The 17,241-nt window shown below is 51.0% G+C and overlaps 1 pseudogene; it reads left to right on the plus strand.

The window, feature by feature from the left end:
• The first annotated feature begins 685 nt into the window (after window positions 1-685).
• Window positions 686-860, plus strand: LOC139031933 (U2 spliceosomal RNA; annotated as a pseudogene).
• Window positions 861-17,241: the final 16,381 nt, after the last annotated feature.

Here is a 17,241-nt window from a genome sequence, read left to right on the forward strand (position 1 = left end):
TGGGATTGCTGGGTCACATGGCAGTTCTATTTCCAGTTTTTTAAGGAATCTCTACACTGTTCTCCATAGAGGCTGTACTAGTTTGCATTCCCACCAACAGTGTAAGAGGCTTCCCTTTTCTCCACACCCTCTCAGCTTTTAATTTTTGTAGACTTTGTGACAGCAGCCATTCTGACCAGTGTGAGACGGTACCTCATTGTGGTTCTGATTTGCATTTCTCGGATAATAAGTGACATTGAGCATCTTTTCATGTGTTTGTTAGCCATCTGTATGTCTTTTTTGGAGAAGTGTCTGTTTAGTTCTTTGGCCCATTTTTTGATTGGGTCATTTATTTTTCTGGTATTGAGATGCATGAGCTGCTTGTATATTTTTGAGATTAATTCTTTGTCAGTTGCTTCATTTGCTACTATTTTTCTCCCATTCTGCAGGCTGTCTTTTCACCTTGCTTATAGTTTCCTTTGTTGTGCAAAAGCTTTTAAGTTTAATTAGGTCCCATTTGTTTATTTTTGCCTTTATTTACATTACTCTGGAAGGCTGGTCATAGATGACCCTGCTGTGATATATGTCAGAGAATGTTTTGCCTATGTTTTCCTCTATGAGTTTTGTAGTTTCTGGTCTTACATTTATATCTTTAATACATTTTGAGTTTATTTTTGTGTATGGTGTTAGAAAGTGTTCTAGTTTCATCGCTTCTCAGCCTTTTGGCTAAGATCAAGTGTAGAAAGTGTTCTAGTTTCATTCTTTTACAGGTGGTTGACCAGTTTTCCCAGCACCACTGTTAAAGAGTCTTCTCTCCATTGTATATTCTTGCCTCCTTTGTCAAAGATTATTTTCTTAAAGAGAATTATAGTCTTTCCCATTCTATTGTTTTCCTCTATTCAATTTCTTTGCATTGATCACTGAGGAAGGAAGGTTTTCTTTTCTTTCCTTGCTACACTTTGGAACTCTGCATTCAAATGGGTATATCTTTCCTTTTCTCCTTTGACTTTCGTTTCTCTTCTTTTCTCAGCTATTTGTAAGGCCTCCTCAGACAATCATTTTGCCTTTTTGCATTTATTTTTTGGGGGAATGATCTTGATCACTGCCTCCCATACAATGTTATGAACCTCTGTCCATAGTTCTTCAGGCACTCTGTCTGTCAGGTCTAATGCCTTGAATCTGTTTCTCACTTCCTGAGAGAATTGTATAATCCTAAGGGAATTGATTTAGGTCATATCTGAATGGTCTAGTGGTTTTCCGTACCTTCGTCAATTTAAGTCTGAATTTGACAATAAGAAGTTCATGATCTGAGCCACAGTCAGCTCCCAGTCTTGTTTCTGCTGACTGCATAGAGATTCTCCATCTTTGGTTGCAAAGAATATAATCAATCTGATTTCAGTGTTGACCATCTGGTGGTGTTCATGTGTAGAGTCTTCACTTGTATTGTTGGAAGAGGGTGTTTGCTACAACCAGTGTGTTCTCTTGGGAAAACTATGTTAGCCTTTACCATGTTTCATTTTGTATTCCAAGGCCAAATTTTCCTGTTATTCCAGGTATCTCTTGACTTCCTACTTTTTCATTCCAGTCCCCAGTGATGAAAAGGATATCTTTTTAGGGTGTTAATTCTAGCAGGTCTTGTAGGTCTTCATAGAACTGTTCAACTTCAGCTTCTTCAGCATTACTGGTCAGGGCATAGACTTGGATTACTATGATATTGAATGGTTTGCCTTGGAAACGAACAGAGATCATTCTGTCATTTTTGAGATTGTACCCAAGTACTGCATTTCTGACTCTTTTGTTGACTATGAGGGCTACTCCATTTCTTCTAAGGGATCTTGCCCACAGTAGTAGATATAATGGTCATCTGAGTTAAATTCACCCATTCCAGTCCATTTTAGTTCTCTGATTCCTAAAATGTCGATGTTCACTCTTGCCATCTCCTGTTTGACCACTTCCAGTTTGCCTTGATTCATGGACCTGACATTCCAGGTTCCGATGCAGTACTGCTCTTCACAGCATCAGACCTTGCTTCCATCATTGTCACACCCACACTGGGCGTTGTTTTCGCTTTGGCTCCGTCTCCTCTCTCTTTCTGAAGTTATTCAGAAATAACTCTTCAGTAGCATATTGGGCACCTACCAGCTTGGGGAGTTCATCTTTCATTGTCATATCTTTTTGCCTTTTCATACTATTCATGGGGTTCTCAAGGCAAGAATACTGAAGTGATTTGCCATTCCCTTCTCCAATGGACCATGTTTTGTCACAACTCTCCACCATGACCCATTCATCTTGGGTGGCCCTACACGGCATGGCTCGTAGTTTCATTGAGTTAGACAAGGCTATGGTCCATGGGATCAGTTTGATTAGTTTTCTGTGATTGTGGTTTCTGTGACTTACTTCACTTAGGATGATAATCTTTAGGTCCGTCCATGTTGCTACAAATGGTATTATTTCATCCTTTTTTAAGACTGAATAGTAGTCCATTGTACATGTATAGCACATCTTTATCCATTCATCTGTCAATGGACACTTACATTGCTTCCTTCCACATCTTAGTTATTGTAAATGGTGCTGTAATGAACACTGGGGTGCATGTATCTTTTCCAGTTAGTTTTCTCCAGATAATGCCCCCAAAGTGTGTTTTGACTAACTTATCAAAAGCTGTTTAACCACACTAGGCAGCGACTTCATATGGTGTTTGGTGAAACAAACATTATGTTAATGCGATAGACTGATCAATAGCTAAATTGATAGGTTAAGTCTGTGTGGATTATCAAATCATTTCAATCTCCTTCACGATTCATGTATGTATGTTCCAGATTTTCTACATTAAAGTGTGTTACTTTTATAATCATTTAAAGAGGTTATTTTTTATTTTATTTTTAAAATTTATTTATTTTAATTGGAGGCTAATTACCTTACAATATTGTAGTGGTTTTGGCCATACATTCACATGAATCAGCCATGGGTGTCCATGTGTTCCCCACCCTGAACCCCGCTCACCTCCCTTCCCATCCCATCCCTCAGGGTCGTCCCAGTGCGTGTTTGATGCATGAGACAGGGTGGTCAGGGCTGGTGCACTGGGATGACAAAGAGGTTACTTTTAAAATAATTTTTTTAAAAAATTTGGCTCTTCTGTACAACATATGGAGCCCTAGTTCCCCAACCAGTGATCAAATCTGCACCCCAGTGGACTGTACCCCTCCAGTTTCCTCTGTCCTTGGGACGTTTCAAGCAAGAATACTGGAGTGGGTTGCCATTTCCTCCTCCAGGAGATTCTCCCAGCCCAGGAATCAAACGTGTGTCTCCTGTGTCTCCTGCATTGCAGGCCGATTCTTTTCCCACTGAACCATCAAGGAAAGCCCCAGGGTCCCCTGCAGTGGTAGCATAAATTCCTAACCACTGGACCTCCAGGGAAGGCCCAGAGAAGCTATTTTTAATAAAGGAGGTACTGGCTGATTTCATAAAGAACACTGTGGTGCCACATTAAGAGTCCACCCGGCAGGAATTTTTACCTTTTTGAAAAATGCAGAAACCCTTCTGTAGGTGTCAACATGCACAATCTGTAAAACTTTTAACCCTGAAATCCCACCTCAGGGAATTTGCCCTACAGAGCAGTTGCCATAAGTGTAAAGTTGTTCCCCATGGGTGTTTATAATGGGAAAATTGGAAACTGCATTCATCTCCACCAACAAGAGCATCATTGATAGGATGATGATACAACCAGGCAATGGATGCTCTGGGCAATTAAAACAATGATGCCAATCTTCACTTATTTATTGACACGCACAGTGGATACATCTGCTGTACAGTTTGTGGGAAAACAAGTTACAGGAAGGAAAAAGTGTGGCTAGAACAACCCCATCTTTAAACAGTCTCTCTGTCTGCAAGGGCAATTGGGGACATTTTTAAGACTTACTTCTAGGGGGGTGGCACTTAAACGTGTTTTTGCTTCTTCTATTGCTTTTTACAAGGAGCTCTGGTCATTTTCTCACAATAAATAAGGCTACTTTAAGAAAAAGTTAATTTGGAAACAAATGAAAGCTATGATTCAATTAAATTTAGATGCAACAAATAATTGAGAGATGCCTTTAGGAGGATCAAGTGAGAAATAGAGAAAGGGACCACTAGCCCTCCAGGCAGTGATGTGGGCTCAGCCACGCCCAGTGGGGACCAGCGGCTCCCAGCACCGTGACAACCTGGAGGCCAGCAAGGGGATGTGACTGGTCGAAGGCCAGACCTCGGTCAGCACCTGAGCTGGGTTCTGGACCCTGCTTGGCTGGGAGCCCAGCGCACCCTCGGCCTCACAGGGCCAGCTCTGACAAAGCCAAGCCACCCAGCCAAACACCTGCACGGTCTTACCTGGGCTCTAAGGCCTGTCCCCGAGGTGATGTCAGGAATTCCCACCCGGACAAAGGAACACTGCCTTTTTTTAAAAAGTGTTCTGTAATTCAGACTTCTGCTGCCCACACTCCATGTTCCCCCAAATCCACCTAAGCAGGGAAAAGGGGGGTCAACCCTGAGGACCCAGAGGAAGCCTATGAGCCACCGAGCCTGGCACAGTTCTGGTGCTCAGGAAACACTGCGGACGGAGCCCCGAGCAAGCCTTCCTGGACCGGCCCACTCAGCCCTGTGGCCTCGCCTGCTTCCTCGGGTCTTATGCAATTATGGCTCGGGCCTGCCTCCTCTCTCTCCCTCGATCTCGCTGTCTCTGCTCTGTCTCTCTCTCTTGCACGCACTCACACACACACACACACACACACAATCATCCACTTATCCACATGGTGGGAAGAAGCACAAACCCCCAAGTGCCCCTGTCCGTTTTCCTTAGCAGTGTGAATTTCAGCAAATCATTCAAGACCCACTAGAATTCAAGGTGGATTGTTTCGAAAGCAACAGAGAGTGCGACCGGCGAGTCTGCTCACACTGCACCCCAAGCCTGGGCCCATACGGGATGCAAGGTTGGTGCCCTGAACGGATTGACTGGGTGGTCGCTGACCTGGAAGGGAGCAGCCCCACCTCCGTGAGTGCACGTCCAGCCCGGGGTCCAGGCTCCACCGTGATGCACTCCTCCTGTCATCCTAGGCCTTCCTTGACACCTGGGGTGCCCAGTCCTAGGAGGCCCGAGGAGATGTGGGGAGGAGGAAATCTGAGGCCTCCACGTCCTGCTCCAGGACCGCTGGCCTTGAAGATTCCAGAACTTTCCGCAGTGGCCAGCCAGCCACGGGGCAGGAAGCGGAAGGTGCAGAAATAGAAATGCATGGCCAGGCAGCAGCTCCTCTGGCCGTGTAAGGAGGGGAAGTGGGGGCTGGGGGAGACGGGAAAGCTGAGTGGCCAAGGAGAGGACGTGGGGAAAGCCAGGGAAAGCGGGGCCTGGCGCCTCGGAGCCAGCTGCCCTGGCCCCCCTCCCACACCCTGTGACCCCGCTTCCCCCACAGGAATCCATGACCCGTGATGACCAATTCCTCCTGTGGCTGCATGAGGCCAGGGCCAAGTCTGTGCCCAGAGATGACCACTCACCTCCATGGCCACCGAGAGGCAGATGCAGAGGGAAAGCAAGACGCAGGAAGGTACCAGAACAGAACCCAGGTCCACCCACGCCCAAGTCAATACCCCTTGGCCCCTCAAAGGTCCTTCCCTGACCACGGCTGCCCAGGGCCCCAGCTGGGCTGGGTTGGGGCATCTGACCTCTGACTACACCCTTACTCTCTGACCCCCGACTGGCTTGGGGAGACCCCAGAGCCCTTGTGAGGTCAGTAAGTGCTCAGGTAGCGGTGATGCTGGGCCAGGTCCCAGGTTTAGCTGAAAAGACCAAGGCTGGGCCAGGCTCGGGGTCTCCAGTCTAGCCCCGCCCCACTCCACCCCCGGGGGCCTGCAGCCTCTTGGTGGTTTAACTTCCCCTAAGCCTTTCTGGTTACCCCACCTCACTCAGGGCAGCTTCCCTCAGTCACCCTCATCCCCGCTGCTCCCCTCTGAACTTGCTATTGTCACAGGAAACAGGAAGACAGAGGGTCCTGCCTGCCACTCCCCACCCAAGAGACCTGGCCGAGGAGGGCCTGGAGTCGTGGGCCAGGGGCGTCTTCTGGGGACCTCGGCCCCTGCCTTCCTTTCTGCCCCTCACCCAGGCCCAGGAAGGAGGGGCTGAAGCCCCCACATGTGGCCCCCCAAAACCCCATCCATCCTCCTTTCCAGAGTGAGGTGGCTTTACGGACAGGGCTGCAGGAACGGGGAGCTGGTGTACAGAGGATGTTGGGGGGGGGTTGTACCCACTTCCCTCCTACTGCACGGCCCACAGTAGGTCACGCTGTGGCTGGATTGTGCTGGTCACGTGGGGACAGCAGTGGGTCTGGAAGAAGCCCCGTCTGGCTGGCCCTGCCCAAGACTCCATGTAGAAGCTCCTGCAGAATAAGAGAGGCCTGGATTTCAGAACTCCAACTGTGGACGGTGACTGCAACCAGAAAATTAAAAGATGCTTGCTCGTTGGAAGGAAAGCTCTGACAAACCTAGACAGCATACTGAAAAGCAGAGACATCACTTTGAGGACAAAGGTCTGTCTAGTCAAAGCTATGGTTTTTCCAGTAGTCATGTACGGATGTGAGAGTTGGACCATAAAGAAAGCTGAGTGCTGAAGAATTGATGCTTTTGAACTGTGTTGTTGGAGAAGACTCCTGAGAGTCCCTTGCACTGCAAGGTGATCAAACCAATCAATCTTACAGGAAATCAACCCTGAATATTCATTGGAAGGACTCATGCTGAAGCTCTAATACTTTGGCCTTCTGATGTGGAGACAAGTTATTGGAAAAGACCTTGATGCTGGGAGAGATTGAAAGCAGGAGGAGAAGGGGATGACAGAGGATGAGATGGTTGGATGGCATCACTGACCCAATGGACATGAGTTAGAGCAAACCTGGGGAGATGGTGCGGGATGGGGAAGCCTGGCATGCTCTATGGTTTCGTAAAGAGTCAGACACGACTTAGCAGCTGAACAACAATAGCAGCAACAATGGTGTCAATATTAGGGCTCAAACCCCAGCTCTGCCCCGTATCCCACTCACCTGCTGTGTGGCTTCAGACAACTGAAGCAGTTTCTCTGAACCTCCATTTCCCGCCTGTCTCTGAAGCTGGCTGGAGGTTCCAGTGTTGGGCGAAGGCGAAGACATGAAGGCCCTCAGAAGGCAGAGCGCTGCCTCGCTCCAGCCCTTGTGTGACCGCTGTCCCTGCTGTCAGCACAGCGGCCCCCTCCTCAGCAGCCCCCAGCCGGCGGCCTGTAATAGCCATCAGGGCCGGCAGCGCAGTTTCAGCCTTGCCCTCTGGCCCGTGCTTCCTCGCGGACAGCTCACCTGCGAGGTCACAGCAACCTTCCAGGTAGCCACCTGCCATCCTGGCCAACTTGGGGTCTATGGTGGGGGCTCGTCTGCAGACGTGGAATGAATGGATGGATGAGTGAGCTGCGGTCAGTCCTCTACCCCCAGCAAAGCCGACCAGACTCAGGGTGTGGAAGACAGGGTGGGGGACATACCTTGGCGGGAAGGAAGTAAGGTCTGGCACGGCTGCACAGTCCCCTCATGGCAGGGCATCCTGGGGAAGTCAGCCTCTCCCAGCCCCAGGCTCGCCCCACACGGCTCTGGGAGTCCAGACCCCACACACCCCACGGAGTGCCTGAGGGACATGGAGCCAGCTCGGGCTGTGAACGGGCCCATAGGGACCTTCCTTTCTTGCATCTCACATCAAGAACGGGCTTCTGGTGGCTCATCAGTAAAGAATCTGCCTGCCAGTGCAGGAGATGTGGGTTCCCTCCCTGTGGGGAAGATCCCCTGGAGAAGGAACTGGCCACTCACTCCAGGATTCTTGCCTGGGAAATCCCACTGACAGAGGAGCCTGGCGGGCTACAGTCCATGAGGTCACAAAGAGTTAGACACGACCTACTGACTAAGCACCACCACCTCAAGAATGCACATGGAGCCCTAGAAACGCTGCTGGGTCCAACCTTGCTGCCACCAGCTGGGGCTGGGGCAGGGCCAGGCAGGCAGGGACCCTGACTCCCCAGGAGGTGAGCTGGCTGGCAGACCCTGTGAGTGAGGCAGGCGCTGCCCTCCGTGGTAAGCTGACCGCCCACCCCCAGCTATCAACACAGAGCCCCCCTCCAGACCTTCAGGGCGCCAGAGAGCCACCCTGCCTTGAGAGGACTGGTGGAGAGGTCTCTGAGGCAGAGACCACAGTGGGGCACCACACACTTCCCTCTTGGCTATGAGTCCATGTGGAGTGGCAGGGCTGAAACCCACCCTCCCAGCCGGGGGCAGACAGAACCCTGGCCCCTCGCATGCAGCAATCTGCTCTGGGGTGGGTGGTTGGGGTGTCGAGGCAGAGCCGGGTGAGGGGCAGTGCAGTTACAAAGGCCCCCTTTCCCGGCCTCACTGCTGAGAGGAGGAGGAGGAACCCCGAGCCCATCACATTCAGAGACCCTGCAGGGACCCCGTCTCCACCGCTGGACTCCCATGGGCCCTGTCCAGATGTGACGCTGCAGACACCCTCCCAGCCAGGCGGCCGGCAGTGACGGCAGCAGGCAGGGGGCAGGTGAGGCCTCCCGGGGACCTGGGCATCCTCCTTTAAGGACCGCCGTTTCTCAGCCGTGACTAGCACGCCCCTCTTCCCCACTCGCTCCGGGAGGTCGAGGGTCTGTCCTCCGTGGGCTTCCCAGACAGTCCCCGGTGGTTCAGCCTCTAAGTCGTGACTGACTCTGCGACCCCGTGGACTGTATCCTGCCAGGCTCCTCTGTCCATGGGATTCTTCAGGCAAGAGTACTGGAGTGGGCTGCATTTCCTTCTCCAGGGGATCTTCCCAACCCAGAAATTGAACCCAGTTCTCCTGCATTGAAGGCAGATTCTGATGAGCCCCTAGAGGAGATGGAATTTATCATCTTCTTAGGACGCCCAGATCAAGGCCTATTTTTTTTCCCAAGTCGATCACATGGTCTTTCCAAATTAGGGGCCAAGCTCAGATTCCCCGAATGTATTTTTTCACTCAGGAAGGCTAAAAAATAGAAATAAGAAATTAAAAAAAAAATAATAATGTGACGTGTCTTTTAAAGCAGACCCTGCTTTTCCGCCCATCAGGGAAAAGCGAGCTGACGCTGTCCTGAAGTGACGCCATTCTTTCCCCTCAGTTGATTGTGCGCAGGAATGCAAGGCAGCCTTCAGCATCCAGAGGCAGGAAGGGTGTAGGAAAAGTTCAAAATTAGCATTTCCCCAGACTCCCTTTCAGATTCAAGGGCCGAAAACCGGCAGGCTCCAACTGAGCTGCCTTTCCCTTCTTGGGAATCTCACAGGTTTTATTAGCACAAGTTCCCTCTTTATGGCCTGGTTTTCCTGTAAAACCAACAAATTAAAAATAGAACAGGATTTGATTTCACCTTGGCTGGGCCTCCCGAGGGTCTGGGCCTGGGCAGGACCCTCTTAGCTCACTCCCAGCCCCCCTCCTCTGGGGCCCAACTTCTCCCCGGGGTCCACAGCCCTGATCCACGCACATGCTTGAGGAAAGAATGAATGAATGAAGCCCCTTGCAGGTGTTAGAAAGAACCTACTTCCACTGGGTGATAGTGATTCATGTGTGTGTGTGTGTGTGTGTGTGTGTGTGTGCATGCTCAATCATTCAGTTGTGTCGGACTCTGCAATCCCATGGACTGTAGCCCACTAGACTCCTCTGTCCACAGGATTTCCCAGGCAAGAATACTGAAGTGGGTTGCCATTTCCTTCTCCAGGGAATATTCCAGACCCGGGAACTGAACCCTCATCTCTTGCATCTCCTGCATTGACAGGTGGTTTCTTTCACCATTTAGACACCTGGCTTCATTAAGCCTGAACTTGGACACTTTCTCTGCACCCACCACCCGGGATGGACCACCTGCTGCCTGGCCACCACCCCACTCTGAGCCCCAGACAGAGGGCATCTCAGCTTCCTGTGCATTTTCCCATAGGTGACCCTGCCACGAGAAACTTCCTCATGATCAGTGCAAACTTCAGAATTGGAAGTGACGGGAAGGGACTTTGGGTGACGTCGCCGGCGGCTGAGGCGCGGTCGGGCACAAAAAGGTAGGCCTATCATAAGCGGCTGCCCCGGTGGCGCGTCCCCAGGGCCCGCCTGCAGACCTAGGCAGGGTCGGCCGTCCAGCAGGAGGGCGGCCTGAGCAGGGCCTGGGGACAGGGCGGCAGTCAGGCAGCAGAGCCATCCATGGCATGGATTTGGGGGGCACAGATACCCCCAAAGCCTGGGCCCTGCTTGTCTCTGGGGACCTGGGTCACTTTTTGCTTCTGCCCAGGAGAGGAGCTGGGGACAGGGGAACTTGTGGCTGAGATGGCAGGCTTGAACTCTTGCCTCGTTGCCGTGGTCCCAGGATGCTCTGCATCACCTAGTATGGCCGCTGCTGGCCAGGGGTGGCCCCTGAGCATTTGAAACGTAGCTGGTCTGCGCTGAGACGTGCTGGAAAAGCAGAACAGTCACCAGAGTTTGAAGATGTTGTCAGAAAGAGTGACTGCGAAGTATTTCATCAATACCCACAGCAGTGATTGCAGGTTGTAGTGATAGGATGAATTGTCGCTGCTTTTGTTCAATCATCTACTTGTCTGACTCTTTGAGACCCCGTGGACTGCAGCACACCAGGCTCCTCTGTCTTTCACCAACTCCCGGAGTTTGCTCAAACTCATGTCCATTGAGATACTGATGCCATCCAACCATCTCATCCTCTGTCGTCCCCTTCTCCTCCCACCTTCAATCTTTCCCAGCATCAGGGATTTTTCCAATGACTCAGTTCTTCACATCAGGTGGCCAAAGTATTGGGGATTCAGCATTAGTTCTTCCGATGAATTTTCAAGATTGATTTCCTTTAGAATTGATTGGTTTGGTCTCCTTGCAGTCCAAGGGACTGTCAAGAGTCTTTTCCAACACCACAGTTCAAAAGCATCAGGCCTTCAGCACTCAGCCTTCTTTATGGTCAGACTCTTACAACCATTCACGACTACTGGAAAAACCATAGCTTTCACTAGACGGACCTGTGTTGGCAAAATGATGTCTCTGCTTCTTAATACGCTGTGTAGGTATATCACAGCTTTCCTTCCAAGGAGCAAACATATTTTAATTTCATGGCTGCATATATTGAGTTAAATACAGTATATTATTAAAATGCATTTCTCCTATTCCTTTTTCCAGTGTGGCCACTAGAAGACTTAAAATGAAATATGAAGCTGGCATGATCTTCCTATTGCAAATGTGGTCCAAGGGGAGCTGGACTGAAGTTTGGAGAGGAGGTGGGAGCAACCTCTGAGGTCCTCTCACCCTGCCAGCCAAAACAGAATCCCCCTCACCACTCTGAGAAGCGCTGTTCACCTCTGTTTGAGGTGCCTTATGTGTTCAGGGACCCAAGTGTCCCTCCCAACCTGTGGGCTTTGTTTTGTCCAAACCTATCCCCCAGATATCCATAGGCCGTGATGCACCCTGACACACGCAGGTTAACCACAGAATGTCCAGAGGAAGTTTCTCTCCCGGGTGTGGCAGGCAGTGGCCCAGCCTAGGGCTCTTGGGGCTACTGGGCTATGAGAGGTTGAACATCTGGATATCTGGGGCGGGGGCGGTCCCGGGTATCCCACACACAGATTCACGCTGTTTCATGTGGGCACTGCTGGTTCTCACAGAACCCTTGGGCACGGGCTTGGCTTTATTCCCATTTCACAGAGGGGCACACTGAGGCGCAGAACAGTCCGGCATCCCAGGACCCCAGGGCTGTGCCGGCTGGCCCCACACTGTCCCTCCCGACAACCTCTGCCGGCCGGCCCCACACTGTCCCTCCCGACACCCTCTGCCGGCCGGCCCCACACTGTCCCTCCCGACAGCCTCTGCCAGGAAAGGGTCGCTGCTTGCCTTTAAGTGGAAGTGTTAGTTGCTCGGTTGTGTCTGGCTATTTGCAACCTCATGGACTGTAGCCCATCAGGCCCTTCTGTGGGATCCTCCAGGCAAGAATACTGAAGCGAGGTGCCATGCCCATCTCCAGAGAATCTTCCCGACCCAGGGGTTGAACCTGGGTCTCCTGCATTGCAGGCAGATTCTTTACGACCTGAGTCACCTGGGAAGCCTTGCGGGGGCTTCAGAGACATCTGTCAAGTGTCTGCTTCCTCAGTACTCCTCACATATTAGCAATGTTCCCTGGAAGCTAATCTCTGATGGCTCAGCGGGAAAGAATCCACCTGCCAACGCAGGAGACACAGGAGAGGCAGGTTCAATCCCTGGGTCAGGAAGCTCCCCTGGAGGAGGAAATGGCAACCCACTCCAGTGTTCTTGCCTGGAAAACCCCATGGACAGAGGAGCCTGGCGGGCTACAGTTCGTGGGGTCACAGAGAGTCAGACACAGCTGAGCAACTGACCACCAGCGCTGGAAGCTAAAACCTGCAGCCCTTTCCAGAAGCTAAATCCACCTTCAGAGACGAAGACGTGCTTCCTTCGGGTGGAAAGAATACACGGTCAGCTCTCTGCATCTACAGGTTCACCTGTCTGAAGGTTCAATCAACTGTGGATCAAAAATACTGAGGAAAAACAATTTCCAGAGAACTCTGAGAAGCAAAATTTGAATTTTCCATACCAGCAACTGTTTCAAAGCAATTACATTGTATTAGGTTCTTGTATGTAACCTGGAGGTGATTTCTAGTATTCAGGAGGTGAGCAGGTTATAGGCGTACACCAGTTCGTTTTATATGAGGGACTTGAGCATCTGAGGATAGTAGTGCCCAGGGCTCCTGGACCCACTCCCCCCAGATACCGAGAGACAGCTATATGTCCATATATACCCATATGTGTGTGTGCATGCTCAGTCGTGTCCGACTCTCTGCAACCCCATGGGTTGTAGTCCAGCTGCCAGGTTCCTCTGTCCCTGGGATTATCCAGGCAAAAATCCTGGAGTGGGTTGCCGTTTCCTTCTCCAGGGGATCCTCCTGACCCAGGGCTCGAACCGGTATCTCTTGTGTCTCCTGCATTGACAGGTGGATTCTTTACCACTATGTCCCCTGGTAAGACCATATGTGTACTTATAGAGATGGTGAAGGGCATGGAAACCTGGCATGCTACAGTCCATGGGGTCACAAAGTGCTGGACACAGCTCAGCAACTGAACAACGAATATGCATATGTGTGTGGGTGCATATGCACATGCCTTCATATATCTACCAGTGCAGACGATTCATTTGCATTGATATATGCATAAAATATCTACCTGGATGTAAAGGAAACTGACTGCACTGGTTGCCTGTCTGGAGGAAACTGGTGGAGCCGTTGGAGGACCCAGGGAGGAGAATTTATACCATGTACTTTTTCTTTGATACTTTTTGAATTTTAAACCATGTCAAGGAATTATTACAGATGAAAATGTCTTTAACAAATCTTCTTTGAGAAAATTCAAAAGCATGTGAAAGGGTAGCCCGGAGCCCCTTCAATCTCGATTGATCCTGCTTCTGTCTGAAGTCCAGCCATGACGGCGTGTCTCCTCCTGTTGGCTGTGGGCTCAGAGCCCATTGGCCTGGCATCCCTGGGGGGCAGTGAGAGAGAGAGGCTGGGATGGACACCCCGCCCCTGCCTCCCCGTCTGTCTCCCGCAGTGATGCTGGGCCGGGTGAGGCCGGACCTGCCTCAGGGCCAAGGCCTCTGCAGACTCAGACCTGGAATCTCAAAAATGTTCTGTGGTCAGGCCCATGCTTTGCTGGTGACTCAGCAGAAAGGCCCAGCCCGCCCCACCCTGGGGAAGGCCAGCTCAGCCCTGGGTGCAGCCCTGGGATTGCAGTGCCCAGCGCCAAGGTTTGTGGGAATGTGGGTCCAGTGGGAAATGCCTAGGTCCTTGGCCCGTGTCCTGGCCGGGCATGGAGCATGGGCAGGACTGGTGCCTGCCTGGGGGCGTGTGGCTCAGCAGTGCCCTGACTCACCAGCTGGCCCTGCTCAGGTCCCTTCCCCTCTGGGCCTGCTTCCCCCCTCCATGGGAGCAGGTATCAACAAAATGATCTTCAGTCCCTTCCAAAGTAAGGTTCTGTGATTCCATGTGAGACATGCAGTGTTTCCTGCCTTATCAGTAAACAGAGAATGTCACCTACATCAATGATTGCAGCCACCATGGATGGCGAGCTGGTGAGCCCTGAAGGAACTCAGGAAGGAAAGAATGCCTGCAGACTGCAGCCACTCCCTAGGGTGAGCCCTGAGAAAATGCAGGATGTGAAAACACAGGATACTGGCCCCAGATAGCATAGCTGCATATTAAAGGAATGACTTCAGTGAGCTCACACTCTTGCACCTTTCCATGTGAGCTCTAAATTCCTTAACTTGGGATATCTGGTTTTCTTTCATTAGCAATCATCTTTTGATGCTCAGAAGACCTGCCCTTTGTTGCGAAACTTCTCTATAACCTGGCCCCTCCCCTCACTTCCTCAGAGCAGTCCTCTCAGAGTCACTTGAGATGCTGCCTCCCAGGCCTGAGGTTCTAAACATTCCTGTCAAGTAAATCATAACTCTCAACTTTTACGTTGTGAATATTTTAAAATCTACATTCAGAAGTCACCAGAACTGTTGAATACAAGCTGCATGTAACCAGAACCCTGGATTTAAAAATGTAACATGGTCATTCTGTTACCCAGGCATGTCAAGAGTGAAAGGGCAGAATCAGAGGGTCCTACGGTCACATCAATGCTGTGTGGTCATTGGTCATCATACTTGCCCCAGAGTCCCTTTATTCCTCCATAAAATGGAGAGGCAAGACTCACTCTGGAATGCATGCTTGTGAGGGTTAAGTGAGATGACACCTGGTCCCCAAGACATCAGATGCTGGGGTGACACCTTCAGGCTCCGGCACACCTGTATTTACCATCGTATCTGCACATGACCTATCCCGTTATTGACCTAATGCTTCCAATCTGCTTATTTTCATAATCAGATGTATTTGTTAAAAATATTTTAATAATAATGCTGTACATGGTGAGTCTAAGATACACACATAAGCTTCATCCTGAGGACACCAAGAGATGGAACTCATCAGGCAGGGATTGAGAGGGGGTTGGTGGGTGTCTGGGGTCCTGAGAATGGGTTGCTTGCTCACAGACAAAGAAAACAAAATTATGGTTGCCGAAGGGAAAAGCAAAGAGGAAAAAAACTAAGAATTTTGGATTAGCAGATACAAACTACTGTATATAAAATAGATAAACAACAAGGACCTCCTGCATAGCACAGGGCTTTATATTCAATAATAACCTATAGCGGAAAAGAATATGAAAAAGAATATATGTGCGCCTGTGTATAACTGAATCACTATGCTTTACACTAGAAATTAATACAAAATTGTACCTTAACTATGGGGCTTCCCAGGTGGTGCTAGTGGTCAAGGGCCTGCCTGCCAATGCAGGAGACATAAGAGATGTGGGTTCGATCCCTGGGTGGGGAAGATCCTCTGGAGGAGGGCATGGCTACCCACTCCAGTATTCTTGCCTGGGAAATCCCATGGACAGAGGAGCCTGGGGGGCTACAGTCCATAGGGTTGCAAAGGGTTGGACACGACTGACGCTACTTAGCGTGCGTGCATGTGCATTGAATACAGTGCCCTGTGCTATGCAACCTTGCTGTTTGTCCACCCTAAATGGAGTAGTTTGCATCCACCAATCCCAAACTCCCGGTCCATCCCTCTCTCTCCCTCTATCCCCGGATTGTATAAACCTTGCGCCTTTTACAAAGGATGACGGAGTGTTGATTTAGTTATTGCTCATCTCCCTGAACTACAGAAGGTCAGCTCCACAGGGGTGGAGACTTATGTTGTTCCCTGCTGGGTCCCCAGCACCCTGAAGAGTGTCTGGCTTCCAGGGGACGCTCTGCCAGCATTTGCTGAATGAATGAATGAATGGACACTATCCAAGTGTCTAATCTAAGTCAGGGTACAGACACCCACTCCACAGAGACTCGGTTACTCCTGACGCTCTCCAGAAACATAAGAAAATCATCAAGAGAGAAAACTAGAGGTGCGAAATCACATCGAGGTGATGAATAAAAGCTGTCAGCATGTCAGGGGCAGGGACTGGCATCTGCAGCCATGATGCCCAACCTGAAGGCCCAGACGATGCTCCCGTGCTGGACGAAGGGACGGGACTGGCTGGGCCGGGCTCTGGGGGGCCGCCATCAGCAAATTCTGCCAGAGGCCCCCCGTGTGTACCTCCATTCCCGACTCAGCCACATCTGGCTCCCGTGGCACTTCGGTCCGAGCCAGTCAATGCTGCAGTCTTCCTCCCGCTGGACAGCCTCCAAGCAAAGTATTTCCATTTCTAACCAGGTTCACCAGAGTCGGCGCCGTCCTTTGAGTTGAGGAGGCGGACGGGGTGAGATGGAGGGTAGTGGTGAGGGGCTGGCCCAGGGCCGGCTGCGAGCTGGAAGTGGAGGGGCTGGCGTTCCGGGAACCCTGGCCCAGCCCGAAAGTTAATCCCAGATGGAGGCACCAAATGTGAGGGGGCCACAGGGCTAACGAGGCGGCAGCAAAATCCTTCTGGGATAATTGCTGCAGACCCCTGAGGAGGGGGCAGGGCCGAGCAGGGAGAGGAACAGAAGGCACGACCCCCACCCCCTCTTTGAAGACAACTTCAGGCATCTCTGCCGTTGTGCTGGGAAGTCACACCTACTTGGGATGCTGTGAAGATGGGAGCAAGGGTGTCAGAGCCACACTGAGGACTCAGCACTTTGGGGTCCCGAGGTCCTGCTCATCACCATGACCATTGTTGTGATCTTCACCGTCAGAGGTTAGCTGGACCACCCTGCCCTGCGCAACACTCAAATCCGTTTACTCAGAGGTGGGCTTCGTGCTGAAAGGGAAGGATGTGGTGGTCCTTTCTGGAGCCCTGCGTCAGATATCGGGAGAGAGAAAGCTCCCCGCGGCTCTCTTTGTCACCTGCAGGATAAATCTGGGTCTGGAGCATGATGGCAAAGTCAAGAAGAGCCCTTCAAGGGTCTGAACATCTTGACTTCAAGACGCTCATGCCTTCTTGGAGTTGGGGAAACACACAGGCACAGACACCAGCTCACACGGACGTGGCCGTTTACTCGGAATTCCCCCAAACTTGGGATGATCCAAACACCTTTCAGCTGGGAACACGTGTGCTATGGAAACTGCTTGGTCTCACATACACACACACACACACAACTCCTGAGATGGGCCTGAGACGGGTGACAATGGGGAGGAGACTTAGAGCGTAGGATTCTATTTGCAGGAC

Source organism: Odocoileus virginianus, chromosome 28 (genome assembly GCF_023699985.2).
Source record: "Odocoileus virginianus isolate 20LAN1187 ecotype Illinois chromosome 28, Ovbor_1.2, whole genome shotgun sequence".
NCBI classification, from domain to species: domain Eukaryota; kingdom Metazoa; phylum Chordata; class Mammalia; order Artiodactyla; family Cervidae; genus Odocoileus; species Odocoileus virginianus.